This window comes from Canis lupus, chromosome 17 (assembly GCF_003254725.2).
Source record: "Canis lupus dingo isolate Sandy chromosome 17, ASM325472v2, whole genome shotgun sequence".
In the NCBI taxonomy this organism is placed as follows: Eukaryota; Metazoa; Chordata; class Mammalia; order Carnivora; family Canidae; genus Canis; species Canis lupus.
The window spans coordinates 24883220-24898170 of NC_064259.1; the positions used below are offsets into that span (position 1 = coordinate 24883220).

At 47.1% G+C, this 14951-nt stretch overlaps 2 long non-coding RNA genes across 2 annotated transcripts in view; one reads left to right on the forward strand and one right to left on the reverse strand.

Annotated features, from left to right (window-relative positions):
• The window catches only part of LOC118351154 (uncharacterized), a 40895-nt gene that overhangs the window by 18110 nt on the left and 7834 nt on the right, over positions 1–14951 (reverse strand). The gene's annotated exons all lie outside the window — the stretch shown is intronic.
• On the forward strand, positions 9032–14297 carry LOC112665088 (uncharacterized). The gene is made up of 4 exons (XR_003140207.3): positions 9032–9351; positions 9498–9664; positions 11925–12026; positions 14028–14297. It is a non-coding gene; the product is annotated as an uncharacterized LOC112665088 (long non-coding RNA).

Sequence of the window (14951 nt, forward strand, 5' to 3'; positions counted from 1 at the left end):
CCCACATTTCTGTGTTAGCCGGTCAGAATCAGCAGAACTATCTGGGGACAATAGGCTTGCTTAGCTTCCCTAGGAGAGGTTAACTGACTCTATACATATTCAATCCTTTATTCTTTCATTTGTGCATCTAGCCATCCAGCCATCCAGCCATTCATCCACCCACCTATTCTTTCTTTTACTCAGAAGACACTGAAATACTCCAGCAGGAAAGGCCCTACAGTAAAGATAGAGGTTCATTTTTTGACCTATTCAAAAATACTTAGGAATTGCCATCTGTGTAGCAGGGACAGTTCTAGATGGATCAAATCAAGTTCTGGCTCTCAGAGAGCTAGTGGGGGAAGTGAAACATTTATACAAACGTTGATAATGCAATGAGGGACCGTGCCAGGAATGGGGGGTGAGGGAGGGAGTGGGGAGCACAGGCAAAGTAGGGACTCATGAGAGCAGATGGCTTCCAGCTGGGGAGAAGGTGGTCAGAGAAAGCCCGGGTGAAGCACTTGCGCTGAACCCGAGGAGCCATCTGGGCTGCACCTCTTGTGCCAATCACCTTCTCTCCCGAATTCAAGAAAGATAAGCAGGGCTTTTATTCAAAAGTAAACATGCAGCATTCCCAGCCCACAAAGTCATGACAGACTGAGAACCACAGATGTATCTGAGGAAAAGCATGATGAGAATTATGCCTCTGGGGACTGTGCCGGGTTTTTCACAGGCCATTTTCAAGTAAAAATTGTATCCGTATCTTTAAAGCTAAACTTTTCAGTGCCTGCGGGAAAATGGTAATGGGGGAATGTTAAGTGGCCCCAGCTGGAGTACAGGGAACCAGGACGGTGTAGGGGGCATGGCTGTCCCCTCTGCCTCCCACCAGAGTTGATCAGTCCCATTAACCATACTCGGTTCTTCAGTGCAAGGAAGATTGCCAGTCTACCCCTTGACGTTTGCTGAGCCATGTGACTTGCTTTGGCTAGTGAAGTCGGAGGGTCAACATGTTCATTCCTCACAGAAACAAGCGTGTAGTTTGCCATATTCTGCTTTTCCTGCCTCACCAGGAATGCATTTGAGGGGAAGTGTGAAGATGGACCTGTGGTCAGCCCAAAGCCCTGGGGCACTCCGAAGTCCCTGACCAGTCTACACTGGACAGGTGGCATGAACAAGGTGGTAGCCCTGGCCACGTTAATGCTAAGCCACTGGTGGTCATGGGCTGTTTATCCCGTAGCCTAACCTAGACTATCATGATCAAAATACCTGGTAAGTTCTTTTAAGATTCTAGTCCACTGAGTGGATGTAAAGGAGAAAAAGTCCAGGATACTGACTTCCTGCCTTCTTTTTTTTTTTTTAAGATTTTATTTATTTATTCATGAAAGACAGAGAGAGAGAGAGAGAGAGAGAGAGAGAGGCAGAGACACAGGCAGAGGGAGAAGCAGGCTCCATGCAGGGAGCGGGACGCGGGACTCCATCCCAGGACTCCAGGATCATGCCCTGGGCCAAAGGCAGGTGCTAAACCTCTGAGCCACCCAGGGATCCCCACTTCCTGCCTTCTTAATGACCAAGGTCACCTGAAGCTGAAGGCATGAGAGATTTGCACAAAGTCCTTCATAGCGTGAGCCACATTCTGCAGCGTCTCAGAGCATCACCGTTGGCCCTTCAACATCACTTTTGAGGCTGGAAAACTTGTCACTAATGGAGTCAAACACTGATGGGACTTCCCTTTTCTCTGCAATGATATAGATATTGGGGATTGACTGAGCAGGTGTCTGCCTAGAGCTAAACAGAAGGCATACGGGTTGGACAGAGAAAAACTGCAATTCCCAGAATCCCTCGCAACCAGATTCAGGATGTGATTTTAGGTCCTGCCAACCAGATATACTCAGGGGAGAGTTTGCTGAAGTGAACCATGCCATAGGCAGACCCAGCAGCTCACACCACATCTTTCTAGCGTCGTAGCTTCCTTTCTATGCTCAAGAAGCTACAAGTCTTGTGAGGTCAGATGAAGCAGTGGCCTGCACCAGTAAACAGCACGGCCAATGGCCTTGTGCCACCCTGTGTTTTATACCTAACCACGGTGCCTGAGTGCTGCTGTGATGTGCAGAGGAGACCCAGGCCACAGCAGGGGAGGACTCCTGGCATGTGTATGTGTGTGTGTGTGTGTGTGTGTGTGTGTGCTGGGAGGATGCTCTGAAATGGGTCTTGCTGGATCAGTGAGGAAGAGAGGGTATGGCAGGGATCTCCAGAGGGAATGATGGCTGGGGAACTTTCAAAATAATAATCCTTTTCTAAGCATCCAGAGGCTATGAGTGTGCACACTTAGAACACATGAGACTATAGAATAAGGAAACATTAAAAACAGCAGTTCTATCAGGGCACCTGGGTGGCTCAATGGTTGAGTGTGTCTGCCTTTGGCTCAAGTCGTGACCCCAGGGTCCTGGGATGGAGTCCAATAACAGGCTCCCTGCAGGGAACCTGCTTCTCCCTCTGCCTATGTCTCTGCCTCTCTCTGTGTATCTCTCATGAATAAATAAATAAAACCTTTTAAGAAAGGAACAGCAGTTCTATCTCCTGACTCAGAGTTTTACAAGGGGCAGTTCCACACTGAAATCTGATGCTGGAACCATGGCCTGAGGCTAGGAGTCAGCAGCTGACCTGGGATGCACACAGCCTGAATTTTGGCTCAGGACAAACCATGTGGCCTCTGGGCCTCCATTTACTTTGCTCCTAAGTGGGGGTCATCTCAATGTTTTGGAGATATTGTGAGGATGCTAACAGAGGGGAAAGTTCACCAAGAGCATAAAACTGTACATGTGAGTTCTGTTGTAGCTAGAAGAGGCTCGGTTCTGGGAAGAGGTGAGAATTCCATCTACAGGAAGGAAAGTCCTGGAAAGGCACAAAGGAAAGAGAGTGTGGAGGATCCAGGAAGAACCAGCGTGCTTGGACACCCCAGCCCAGGGTCCAAAGACAATCTGTGGGCACCTGCACAGCCCTGAATCCCTGCCTGGCCTCCCAACCACCATGAGCTCATGCTGACAGTGGGCTCTGAACCCTCAAGAAGCACCCATGGGGGTGGGCTTGGGAGGAGGGTGGTGACTAGACAACCTGGCTTCAATGCAGACCACCCAAGACTTTCATAGGTAATAGCAGATCCTCAGACATCCTGAACACATGACCCAAATGGCAAATGTTTCTCTTCATCCACAAAGTTTCAGAATCACATTGTTGTATAAAGTGAAGGCCCCAGCCAGTGTCTTGTCATAGCATCTCTCACTCCCTGTTTGAGTAGCAAAAGCCAGCTCAGTGTAGAGAGAAGACCCTCACTGCACCCCAATCCTATCTTGGGGTGGGACTGGGACTGGTTCACCTTTGAGAGAATCTCAAACATATTGGCACAATGACACTGGTGAAATCGGGTCTCCTTTTTCCTAGGCCACTGCCTCTTTCATCCCTGTTCTTCCTGCTTTCCTCCTCACTCTCATCCCAGGAGGTCAGAGGATCTCCTTTCCCCTGACCAGGCCTTCTGTCCCCCATAGGCCAGCGATGCACGCATGCACACAAGCATACAGGCATGTGCACGCACATGTGCACACACATATCACTCTTGTCACTCGTGTCTGTCCCATCCCACGGAGCTGGAGTCTCCCTATGCTGATCTGAGGAACCAACAGTTTGCTTGTGCGATCATGGGATCAGATACTGCTGCTGCGACTCTGGTCACAGGTACGTCACAGCTAAGAATGAAGCAGAAGTCCAGTGGGAGAGGGTCCTGGCAACCCGACAGATAAGAAGGTGGGAGGTTCAGGGTCAGGCAGGTGTTTTGTTGGGACAGGCCACCATGCCTGCACCTGCTCATATGTGGCCTTCTCCTCTGGATCTTATCGGCTTCCTAAATTCCTGTACAGCTTTCTCAGCAGGACAAAGTAATTCCCCTCATTCCAGAAAATCCTACTCCTCAGGAACATGCCAAGGAATGAAAAGCTAGACTTCACTGCAGGAAAGTCCTTGTGGGTGCTCCTTGGCCTGAGCGGAGTCACTGTCCAGGCCCTAGAACAGATGTAGCTTGTCCTTTCGATACCCCGGCATGGCCAGTGGCCGCAGGAAGTGAGGCCAGAGATAACAGGAGCCCTGAACCTCCCAGCCACACTTCCTGGAACTTCTCGAGATAAAGAGAAAACAAGCCTCTGAACGGCAGCGCTTGACCAGATGGCACTCGTCAGCCCCAGGGACCGAATCTCGGTGCGCAATTCAGGCCCAGCAGTCTGCGAAGAGGCAGCCCACTAGGTGCACCCCACATTTCAACCAGGCTCCCTTGGCTGATGACAAACCTTCTCAAGGCAGTATTTTCCAAGACTCAATGCAAATACCTTCCCCAAGCAAATGTGACACCTCTACCTCCACCATCAACCCTCCACCCACAGATCTCTAGGGCTTGGGGTTCTCCATCTGCCTGCTGCCACCTTACAGCTTTCGTTTTTTGCATTCTAGCTTAATTCCAACATCCCGACCATTGGCTCCTTAAGGGCATGGAGCGGGCTTAACACCACTCATGGACACAGCCGTGGCCTGGCTGCGCCACCGCCAAAAGCGCCCTTGAGTGTTTATTGCCTCGCTGCAGGCAGTACAGCCAGCTGCCAGCCCTCAAGCTCAAGCTGACTCTGGAAATCGCCCTCGGCTGCAGAAATCTGCCTCGGCCAGTGCCACACCCTCGTCCCAAGGCAGCTGCGTCCTCCAGTGGTCCTTGAGGAAACAGAGGGCCTGGTCCCCTTGTCCCAACCTGGGACAGCTCCGATGGGCCATCCCGGCTTCAGAACTCCTCGGCCTTAGCTGAGCCCTCCTGACCACGTGGAGCCCGACCACCCCCTCCGCCCACTCCACCTCCTTCCCTTCCCCTTCAGAGCATCGAACCCAAGAACACTGTCTAGCCCGCCTCCTGCACGCCAAACTCCCGGGCACCCAACCTCCAGCAGAGGGCCTGGCAAAGAGGGGCTCCATGTGTACCGGTTGGCATGATCGAACAGCCGACGGCTCTATGATAAACCCGATCAGAGGACGGCCTCCTGGACACTGGGGAGTCGACCATACAAGGAGCAGCAGTGGCTCTGCCAGGGAAAAAGTGCCGTGTGGCACCAGACCCTACTTGGCAGGCCACTTGGAATAATGGGCGAAGCTGGAGTCATGGAACCATGGGAAAAGCTGAAAATGTTCCCAGAATTACACCTCAGGCAGCTCCAGCCAGAAGGTTGTTTAATAGTGAAGGATAAGAAGGACCACAAGACCCTCATTCTGTGCAGAATGAGACTATTTTGCAAATCATTCTCAATCTATAATTTCTGCTATTCTTGCCAAAAGAAAATCCCTTGCATTCTGGAACATGCTCTGAGAGAGACAGAGATCAAGAGTCGAGGGAGAGAGCGTTCTTTCCTGGGCTGCAGCTCCAGCCAGGGCTTCTCAAGAAGGAAGCACTAGAGGGGCGCCTGGGTGGCTCAGTGGGTTAAGTGTCCAATTCTTGATTTCTGCTCAGGTCATGATCTCAGGGTCGTGAGATCGAGCCCTGCATTGGGCTCTGCGCCGGGCATGGAGTCTGATTGGGATTCTCTCTCTTCCTCTCCCTCTGCCTCTCCCCTTTCCCTCTCTAAAAAAAGAAAGAGGGATCCCTGGGTGGCGCAGCGGTTTAGCGCCCGCCTTTGGCCCAGGGCACGATCCTGGAGACCCGGGATCGAATCCCACGTCGGGCTCCCAGTGCATGGAGCCTGCTTCTCCCTCTGCCTGTGTCTCTGCCTCTCTCTCTCTCTCTCTCTCTCTCTGTGACTATCATAAATAAATAAAAATAAAAAAAAAAAAGAAAGAAGTAAGCATTAGAGGGAAGGATGCTTTCTGAGGAATGAAACTGTTAAAGACCTGTCCTTAAGCAGCAGGCCATACAATTGCACATAGAGACCCAAATGTTACCTCGTTTGGTATAAAAGCCCTAGTGATGAGTTGGGGATTTTTTTTTTTTTTAACTGCAGATTTGTAGGCTGTAAAGATCAGTGGATCACAAAGAACTGGTACAACAAAAGAAGATCTGATGGGAATCAGAACACCTTTAGCTTCTTTCCACATCCAGTGGCCATGGATTGGTGGCAGCTCTGGGGACACCAGTGGGAAGACCTGAGTCCCAGTGTGGCTTCCAGAACCACTAGCAATGTCTTCGCTGACACAGATCGGTGGACCTGCGGCACATTCGTCCTAGACTAAAGTGCCTCCAGGTCCTCAGTGAAGAAGAATCATATTTAATACCAGAGCCATACTGTATATTATATGTGGTTTGTTATATAAATAATTGTATGTTATGCATAGTTAATTAAGTATAATAAATGATGCAGATCTTATTCCATGTCCTCATTTTATCATCTTTGAAAAGTGTGGGGACAAATAATCCTCTACAGACACTATCAAACAAATAGAAGCCTAGACACCATGAATCCCGACTGATCGTTATGATAAAAGCCCTGTGGGCCAGAGTGGGCAAAATGGGGGCATAGCACCCCCATGGATATGGCTTCATAGATGTGTCCCTGAGAACGGATGGCCAGCTTATAGAAGCGCAGGTCTTAGAGCTGAATGGGCCCTGGGAAACCCTCATGTCCACCCAACTTCAGGCACCTACCAGTGGAGTTCTATCTCCCTGGCCCCCCACATGTCCAGACAGATTTCTTCTAGATTTGGTATCTTCCCGTACTCACTATCTAGTTATTATAATATTTTGCCTTATAAACATGCACATAGAACCACATCAGAAAAGAAAAGAAAGTAGGGTCAACACACACAAGTCAAAACCCATACGTAGAGTATATAACACTGAGAGGGAACCCAAATGTAAACTGTGGGCTTTGCATGATAATGATGCATCAGCTGGGCTCCTGCACAGTCACAATGGACCCCTGCTGTGTGGGGTGCTGACAGTGGGGAGCCTGTATGACCCTGTGGGGATGGGCGGTATATAGGAACACTCTGCACTTCTGCTCCGTTTTGCTGTGAACCTAAAACTCTTCTGAAAATAAAGTTTATTAACTTAAAAAAAAAAAAGGGAAAAAGCAATCAAGCCCTCCCTGTACATGTGGAGCTCAACATCTATACCCAGTGATGATGGAAGCACCGTGGGCATGAGCTCCGGCATCAGCCGGTTGGGTTCCCTGGCTCTTCTTTCCCATCTCACTTAGGCAACACAAAATCCATGATTGGTGGGTATTGTGAGGGATGGAGTTTTGAGTTGGAGGAATTTGGGTCTAGAAAAGAAAGAAGATTTAAATAGATACTCATGTAATTAATTAAGTACAATGTCCTCATCTTTATAAGAGCAGCTCATCTGGGTCACATGGGGCTCCCCTTGTCCCCAGATCCCTTTCTTGGCACCCCACTTCAGTTCTTAGAGGACCTGCTTTCTACTGTGGCTAACCTTTGAGATCAACTTGTCCCATCACTTCCCTTTGTTGTTGGTCCCATTTGATCTAGATATGGAAAAAAAAAATAACCCAATATATGACTTATTGTTGAAAGAAAAGGAGATAAGTTTCAAGAAGGGAAAGAATTTTTTTTTCTTTACAGCTCAGGAAACGCACTCTCTAGATAAGTTTGAAAAAAAAACCCTCTAAATTTCTTCTAATGCAAAAATAAAATTTCTTTTGAAAACCAAATTCATGTGTCTCAAACCACAGTCTTTTTTTTAAATATAAAAAGCAGATTTGGGATGGGAGAGTTGATCAGTTTCAGTCTGCTCCCTTTCTCTGTGAACATTAAACAAGCATGAAGAGTAAGATAATCCTTCTCATGCCCTTCCTCTGGCTCTTCCCACTGCCCCCAAGGGTTTCTTTTCAAAGTTATTTCAGTTATTGTAGTTTCTGGCCCTAATCCAACATTTTTTTGCAAAGTATGTAGTGGGAGCACTGCAGTGTCTACAGGGCTTTAGCATCCGTGTGTGTGCGTGTGTGTGTGTGAGAGAGAGAGAGAGAGAGAGAGAGAGAGTCTATGCATTTATGTGAGCCCCTTGTGTGTGTGTGAGTTTGTGTGCGTCTCTATGTGTGTCTTGTATGTGTGTGAGAGTTTGTGTGCATCTGTGTGTGCCTTGTGTGTGCGTATATTTGTGTGTGTGAAAGAGAGAGAGTCTGTGTGCATCTGTGTGCCATGTGTATGTATATATGTGAGAGTCTATGCATTTATATGAGTGCCTTGTGTGTGTGTGTGAGTTTGTGTGCATCTGTGAGTGTGTCTTATGTGTGTGTGAGAGAGAGAAAGAGAGCCTGTATGCATCCGTATGTGTGCCTTGTATATTGTGTATTTGTGTGTGTGAGAGTCTATGTGCATCCATGTGTGTGCTGTGTGTGTGTGAGTATGTGTGTGTTTTGTTAACTGTTCTGATCCTGCTTCTCTAGTGGTGCAATAGTTTTGGAGAGTTCTCGGGAACAACTTTGCAAAACACCGTATCAGAGCCTTCCTATCCTGTTTCTATTAAGCAATTCCAGCCTTGGAAAGACAACATTGAAAAGTGCCTCCAGCTGAGCAATCTGAAGATTCAGAACAATGTTTACATGTGATTAAACAGTCACCTCTCAAGGCCACCAAGCCCATCAGCAGCGCCTCCGCAGCATATCATCTGGGCAGGTAATTGAACCCGCCTTTGAACCACATCTGTAAACTACAGATAATTAAACCCACTGTCCCAGGGCTTGTCATGAGAATAAAACTGGGCCATGTCTGCAATGGAGCCAGCACAGAGAAAGTACTTGATAAATAGCAATCACCTTCCCCCGCCCCCCAAAAGTGTCTCTGGGGCAAAGGCATGGCTCTAGACCCTGTCCTCCCCCACGCTGCCTGCCAACATGCTTCCACAGAAAGTGGCCAGCAGATGAGCCCACTCTGGCTATCTCCACTTTTCCTTCTTCTCAGCCCCGGTTGATGACAAGTCCACTGTGACTCTCCCTTCCCTGAACCCATAAAGTCAGCATCTCATCACAAAAGACTGAGCTGCTTGTTAAGGGTCTCAAGGGCCTTTGCTTGGTCTGCCAAACAGACTGTAAGGTACCAGAAGATAGGCTTGGGTTTCCTATTCCTGTGGTTTTCTCCCAAACTGCCTGCACTACCCAGGGTGATCTGCTGGTGTTCCGTGCTGGACAAATTGGCACAAGCCCAGTGAATGGAGTCCCTGGAGGGCCACAGTCAGAGAAGAATCTAGCCTGGTGTGGCTGTGTGAGTCACACGGCAGTGTGGGGAGCCTGAGGTTTGGGCCACTAGGGGAGAGATCGCCAGCCGTCCCGTACCCAAAGCTTGTGCCTCATCTGTCCTTTGAAATTGAGGCAGACAAATGGTGACAAGGACAAATCTTGGAAGGTGAAGCATGTGCCTGATGCTAGCCATTCCCCTGGAGACTCCCCTATGCCCACCAGACACCCAGAGACCTACATAACCTCCACCTCTATAACTATCACTCATTTTCAGACCAGTTGCACACTAAAGCCTTCTATTTTACTTTCTAGAAGCTCTTGGTGTTGTTGGGGTACTATTACCCTGCACGAGGGAGGTAGACTCATCCAAGCCATGTGTAAATGCTGATTCTAGGAAGTCAGGAGCCCAAGCTGGAAGCCCAAATCCACCAAGTATTAGCCTTGAACAAATATCAGTGCTCTTCATCTGTAAAATAGAGGTAATAATCTTTCTATTGCCAGAACTTTTATAAGAATTAAGTTATTAGTGATCGCTAACATTTGTTAATACATACTGTATACAGGCTAGGCTGCTTACATGCATTTAATCTGGATCCCAGAACAACCCTGTAATGTGAGCACTGTTATGACAAGTGAGACACTTAAAGAGTAAGTTTCCGATGCGACATCAGAGTTACTTGGCCAAGGTTGACATCCATTAAGTGGCAGGGCTAGGAGAAGCAACAAGAAGTCTTTTCAAGAGTTTTTATCCCTATGTATACTTTGTCTTCCCATCTGTAATGGGAGACTTTTCAAGGGTAAAAAATATCCCTTCTACCTCTTTTATATCCAGCCATATAGTTTTTAAAAACACACAAAAAATGCTTAATAGACGATTGAAGGAGGAGATTTTTGGGGGGTGGAGGGTTGCATTTTTATTTTTAAGGAGCAAAGGGCACAAACTCTCCAGAGAAATAAGAAGACTTAGAATATAGAAAATTAGAGATTATTTACATACAGCTCCACTAGAGACAAGAAGAATAGACTAATTATTCTTCAAAGTCCTTTCTAGACTTGTAACACTGGTACTAAAAATAGGTTGACCAGTCAAGCTGTTGACCTTGTTCATGTCTGCAATTTCTTGTGATCTATCTACTCATTAGTTTCTGACCATCGTCACTCACTAGAGGGCCATGCTCTGCCCCTGAATTCCAATGGAAAAATGAATGAGCCCATGATGAGTGAAAAGGCCTTTATCAGCTAGGAGAATCACTTTCCCCATGAACAGAGCTCTCAGGATTTGACTAGCTGGTTCTCACCTGTCCCGATCAGGGTCCTGACTACATTGTGAGAGCCTGGCAACTGGGGACTTGATTACCTTCCAGGGAGAATGGGGAGACGGTTACAAAGGCAGATGAAGAGAGAGCCTTCTTAGGCCACCGTAAGGAGGAGAATTCATCTCCCAAGCCAATGACAGGATATTTCCAAACACTCTCAGAATTCTTGCCAAAGATATACCCAGATTTCCTTCTCTATGCTTTTGGGTAGAAGTATTCCATTCCCAGGTTGGATGATAAGGCCTCCTCCTCCTTACTTCATGTAGCAGCTGAACTTCAAAAGTTGTGTGCTCAAGCCAAGCAGGGCCAACTCTCATGAAAACCTGCTAAAGTGAAAACCTCTCGGCCTGCCCGAAGGATTGATCTGAGACAGAGAAGCAGCAGCTTCAAAGCTGGAAGGAGAAAATGGGATCCCAACACCCAGTGGTTATCAAGAATGAGGGCTGGGGAAATTTGATAGGGAAGATCCAGGAGTTGTCTGGAAGGTGAGGGGACATTGTGAGATGAACTCCATGTGGATGAAGTCTAGTGATCCATAGATGAAAGAGAATGGAATAGGAGCTCAAAGGTAAGTGGAATTGTTTAATGAAGAGGAGTCATGGGCCTATTCACAGGTCAGGAAGGAGTGAGTAGAGGGAAAGATCTTTAGGGTGACCTACCATCTCGGTTTGCCCAGAACTGAGGAGTTAACTAGGATGTGGCGCTTTCAGTGCTAAAACAAGGAAGGTCCCAGGTAAAGCTGAACAAATTGATCAGAATCCTGGAAGAGGTAGAAAGGCTGACTTGAAAAGGAGAATGAATTCACTCTGTAGACCAATTTTTAGGCCACCGAGAAGTATCTTGATGCACAAAGAACACCTGGATTTAAGAATTATGGAAACACATTCTCAGCTGTTCAGTGAATTTAGTGCAGGCCTAACATCTCAGTCTCCATGCTAGTCCTCATTTCATGCTCTTGCTTAGTTTCCACCACTATCTAGAGCCTTCTGGTCACTTGACCTTCCAGCTCTCTGCTCTCCAACTCAGAGTCAAGATTTCACTGTTAAATCCTCAGCTCCTAAAAAAAATAAAATAAAAAAAAAATCCTCAGCTCCTGACAAATATAGCTCCTAAGAGCCAAGGCCCCAGGCCAAGCCTCTCCTAAATGCTGCGTGGGTGGGAAGCACTCAGGCCTGCAGCATGTGCTCCGGCTTGCTCGAATATTCCCCAGGTTTCTTCCCCTCCCACTTGGCCACATCTCTATGGAACCCACATCCACAGATTACCCCTTTGACACTGCATCATACCCAGCCTCCCCCATCCTAGGCCCACTTGTTTCAATAGTAGCTTCACGAGCTTAGGCCCACAATTCTTCTTTAGTGTGTCTTCTCTTAGAGTTTAGGAACTCCAAAGCCAACAAAGCTCTCCCCCTTCCATCTGGCAGGAGTTAGAAGCAAACAGGTGTCTTGAAAAGATGGAGCCAGAAGATCGGGGAATAGCTGTGGCTCTGCTGCTATTAGTCACGTGACTGGGCAAGTAATTCAAGGTCTGTAAGCCTCCATTCCCACATCTGTAAAATGGGTATATAATGCCCTCCCAGGGTCTGCCTCAGTGAATTAAAGGGATAAATAAAAATCTTAGACACGTTATAAAGAATTATAAATTCTGGGATGCCTGAGTGGCTCAGTGGTTGAGCACCTGCCTTTGATTCAAGACCTGATCCCGGGGTCCTGGGATCAAGTCCCACATCGAGCTCCCTATGGGGAGTCTGCTTTTCCCTCTGCCTATGTCTCTGCCTCTCTGTCTCTCATGAATAAATAAACAAAATCTTAAAGAAAAAAGAATTGTATATTCTTAGACATGCCATAAATACGCTAGCAGCACAGAAGGTAATAGTGAGAAAGGCATACTGGAAAGCCAGCAATAAATATTTGTTGAATGGATGAATAAATGATTGGATCAATATGGAATAGCTAAGGTCAGTCAGACCTGTGGAAAACCTACAAACCAGTCAATGCTGGCCAAGGTATAAAAACAAGGGTGAGTAGTCCCAAGTTCATAAAGGTGGAAATTTCAAGTACATCAGAGATGTGAAAACAGACAAGGTGGCAGGACACCAGGTACGAAGCACTGGCCACGGAGGAGGCCTCACAGTGGCAGGCCCTGCACTGGCTGTGAGAAACCTCCTGGATAGGAGGCCAAGCACAGGGAAAGCTGCCTGCTAAACCATCCTAGAATCCCATAACTAGGCTGTTGGAGCCAGAAGCGGTTCAGACGCGAATGTAGGCGAGTAAAGCAGACAGTTATAAGACAATAGGCACACTGCCTAATAATGTGACCTGGAAAATGTATGCCCTTTAAAAGGGAGACATTTAAAAGTCAGTTAAAAACAAAACCTTTGCCAGCCAAACAATTATGGATGAAGAAATCGACTGAGGAGTAGAGCCTGCCGGTTTATAACAGCCCTACTACTGGGATGTAGATCTTCTGACCATAAGCAACAAATTGTCCAGACGATGGGAGGGGTGTGTGTGTGTGGAGGGTCTATGAAGAAGGCAGGTGGATGGACATAAGGCCCAGTAGGTAATGAGACACAGAGAGAGACCAACTGGATGAGTTTGCTGGGGGTAACTGGGTGACCAAAACAACAGAAATTCTATCCTAAGAGTCCTAGAGCTACAAGTCCAAGATCCAGGGAGAATTGTTTATTCTAAGACCTTTCTCCTTGGCTTACCTTCTCCATGTATCTCCATGGGGTCTTTGTATGTCTCTCCATCCTGATTGCTTCTTTTTTTTTTTTTAAGATTTTATTTATTTATTCATAGAGTCAGAGAGAGAGAGAGAGGCAGAGACACAGGCAGAGGGAGAAGCAGGCATCATACAGAGAGCCTGATGTGGGACTCGATCCAGGGTTTCCAGGATCATGCCCTGGGCTGCAGGCGGCGCTAAACCGCTGCGCCACCGGGGCTGCCCCCGATTGCTTCTTTTTATCAAAACAACAGTCACATTGAATTAGGACTAATGATCTCATTTATCCTTAATTGCCTCCTCAAAACCATTTCTCCAAATACAGTCCTATTCTGAGGTACTGGGGGTTACACTTCAATATGTGAATTTTGGAAGGGACCCAGTTCTGCCTATAACCCCAGCCCTCAGTAAAAACCAATGATCCTTCAAAATTTTAATGAGATGTGTTCTCTTTGGTGCTATGTATACTAAAAATAATCAAAAGACCTTATGGGAACAGAACAAGGTTGCCTCAGCATAGGCAACAGCAAAACCCAGATAATCAGCATCCTCATGTCCCTCACACCTTAATCCTTTCATTCAAAAACTACTTTTGGGGACGCCTGGGTTGATCAGCAGTTGGGCATCTGCCTTCAGCTCAGGGCATGATCTCAGTGTCCCAGGATCAAATCCCACATCAGGCTCCCTGCATGGAGCCTGCTTCTCCCTCTGCCTGTGTCTGTTCCTCTCTCTCTCTCTCTCTCTCTCTCTGTGTCTCATGAATAAATAAATAAAAATCTTTTTAAAAAATTACTTTTAGGGGTTGAAGCTGCTATATTCCAGGCACTCTGCCAGATGCTGTGAACACGGTGGTGTCCTGGCCACCATGGCTGACCTGGCCCAGGCCTTCAGGTATTTCAGAGTCTACTGAAAACTTTGTTCTCCTCATTCCAAGCTTTCCTACTTATGTGACTTACACCAGACTACTTAACCTCGGTGAACCTCAGTTTTTACATCTGTGAGGTGGGGGAACAATTAGAGAAGATAACATGACATGTATAAAGGGTCTGTCGCAGTATGTGGAACTCATGTGTTCTCAATAAATGTAAGCCGTCTCCCCTAAGTCTTATTATCTTGGATTACTCATAAAATAATACATACTAAGGAATTAAACTTTTCAAATTTGAAATGGAACATCCTTATTTTGCCTGAATTTGACACATCCCATTCCAGAGGCAAGACAAAAACAGGACCATAACTTATTAGTGGAGACAATGAACATGTTATCAACAGAAATGCACATTCCGAGATAATGCAGGCCTTGCTTCCCAGGGTCCAGCTTATCCCTCCCTTGTCTACAGTGGTGGGTTGAGGAAGGACTGGCGCCATCTTGAACCATAAATCATTTCCAAACAGTTCCTGGAGGGCACAGACCCCCAGAGCAGCACCTTCCACGCAGCTAAAGAATTTCCTGCCAAAACGGATAAGAATTTCCTGTTTTGCTTTTCATTATTACTTTAAATAATCATAGAGTCTCGGATGATCATGAGCAGCAGGGGTTGGGAGGGTGTGTCAACATCTTTTCTAGATTAGCTGAGGATGATTGCTTGAGAAGCAGCAAGTTGAGATCTGGACAAAATGCACAAAATGATGAGTCAGGAATGAGACAGGACATCTGATACCTGGGCTTCCCCTTTGTTTGGCTCTGAATTTCGCTCATGCCTTTGACCATGACTCTAGACCA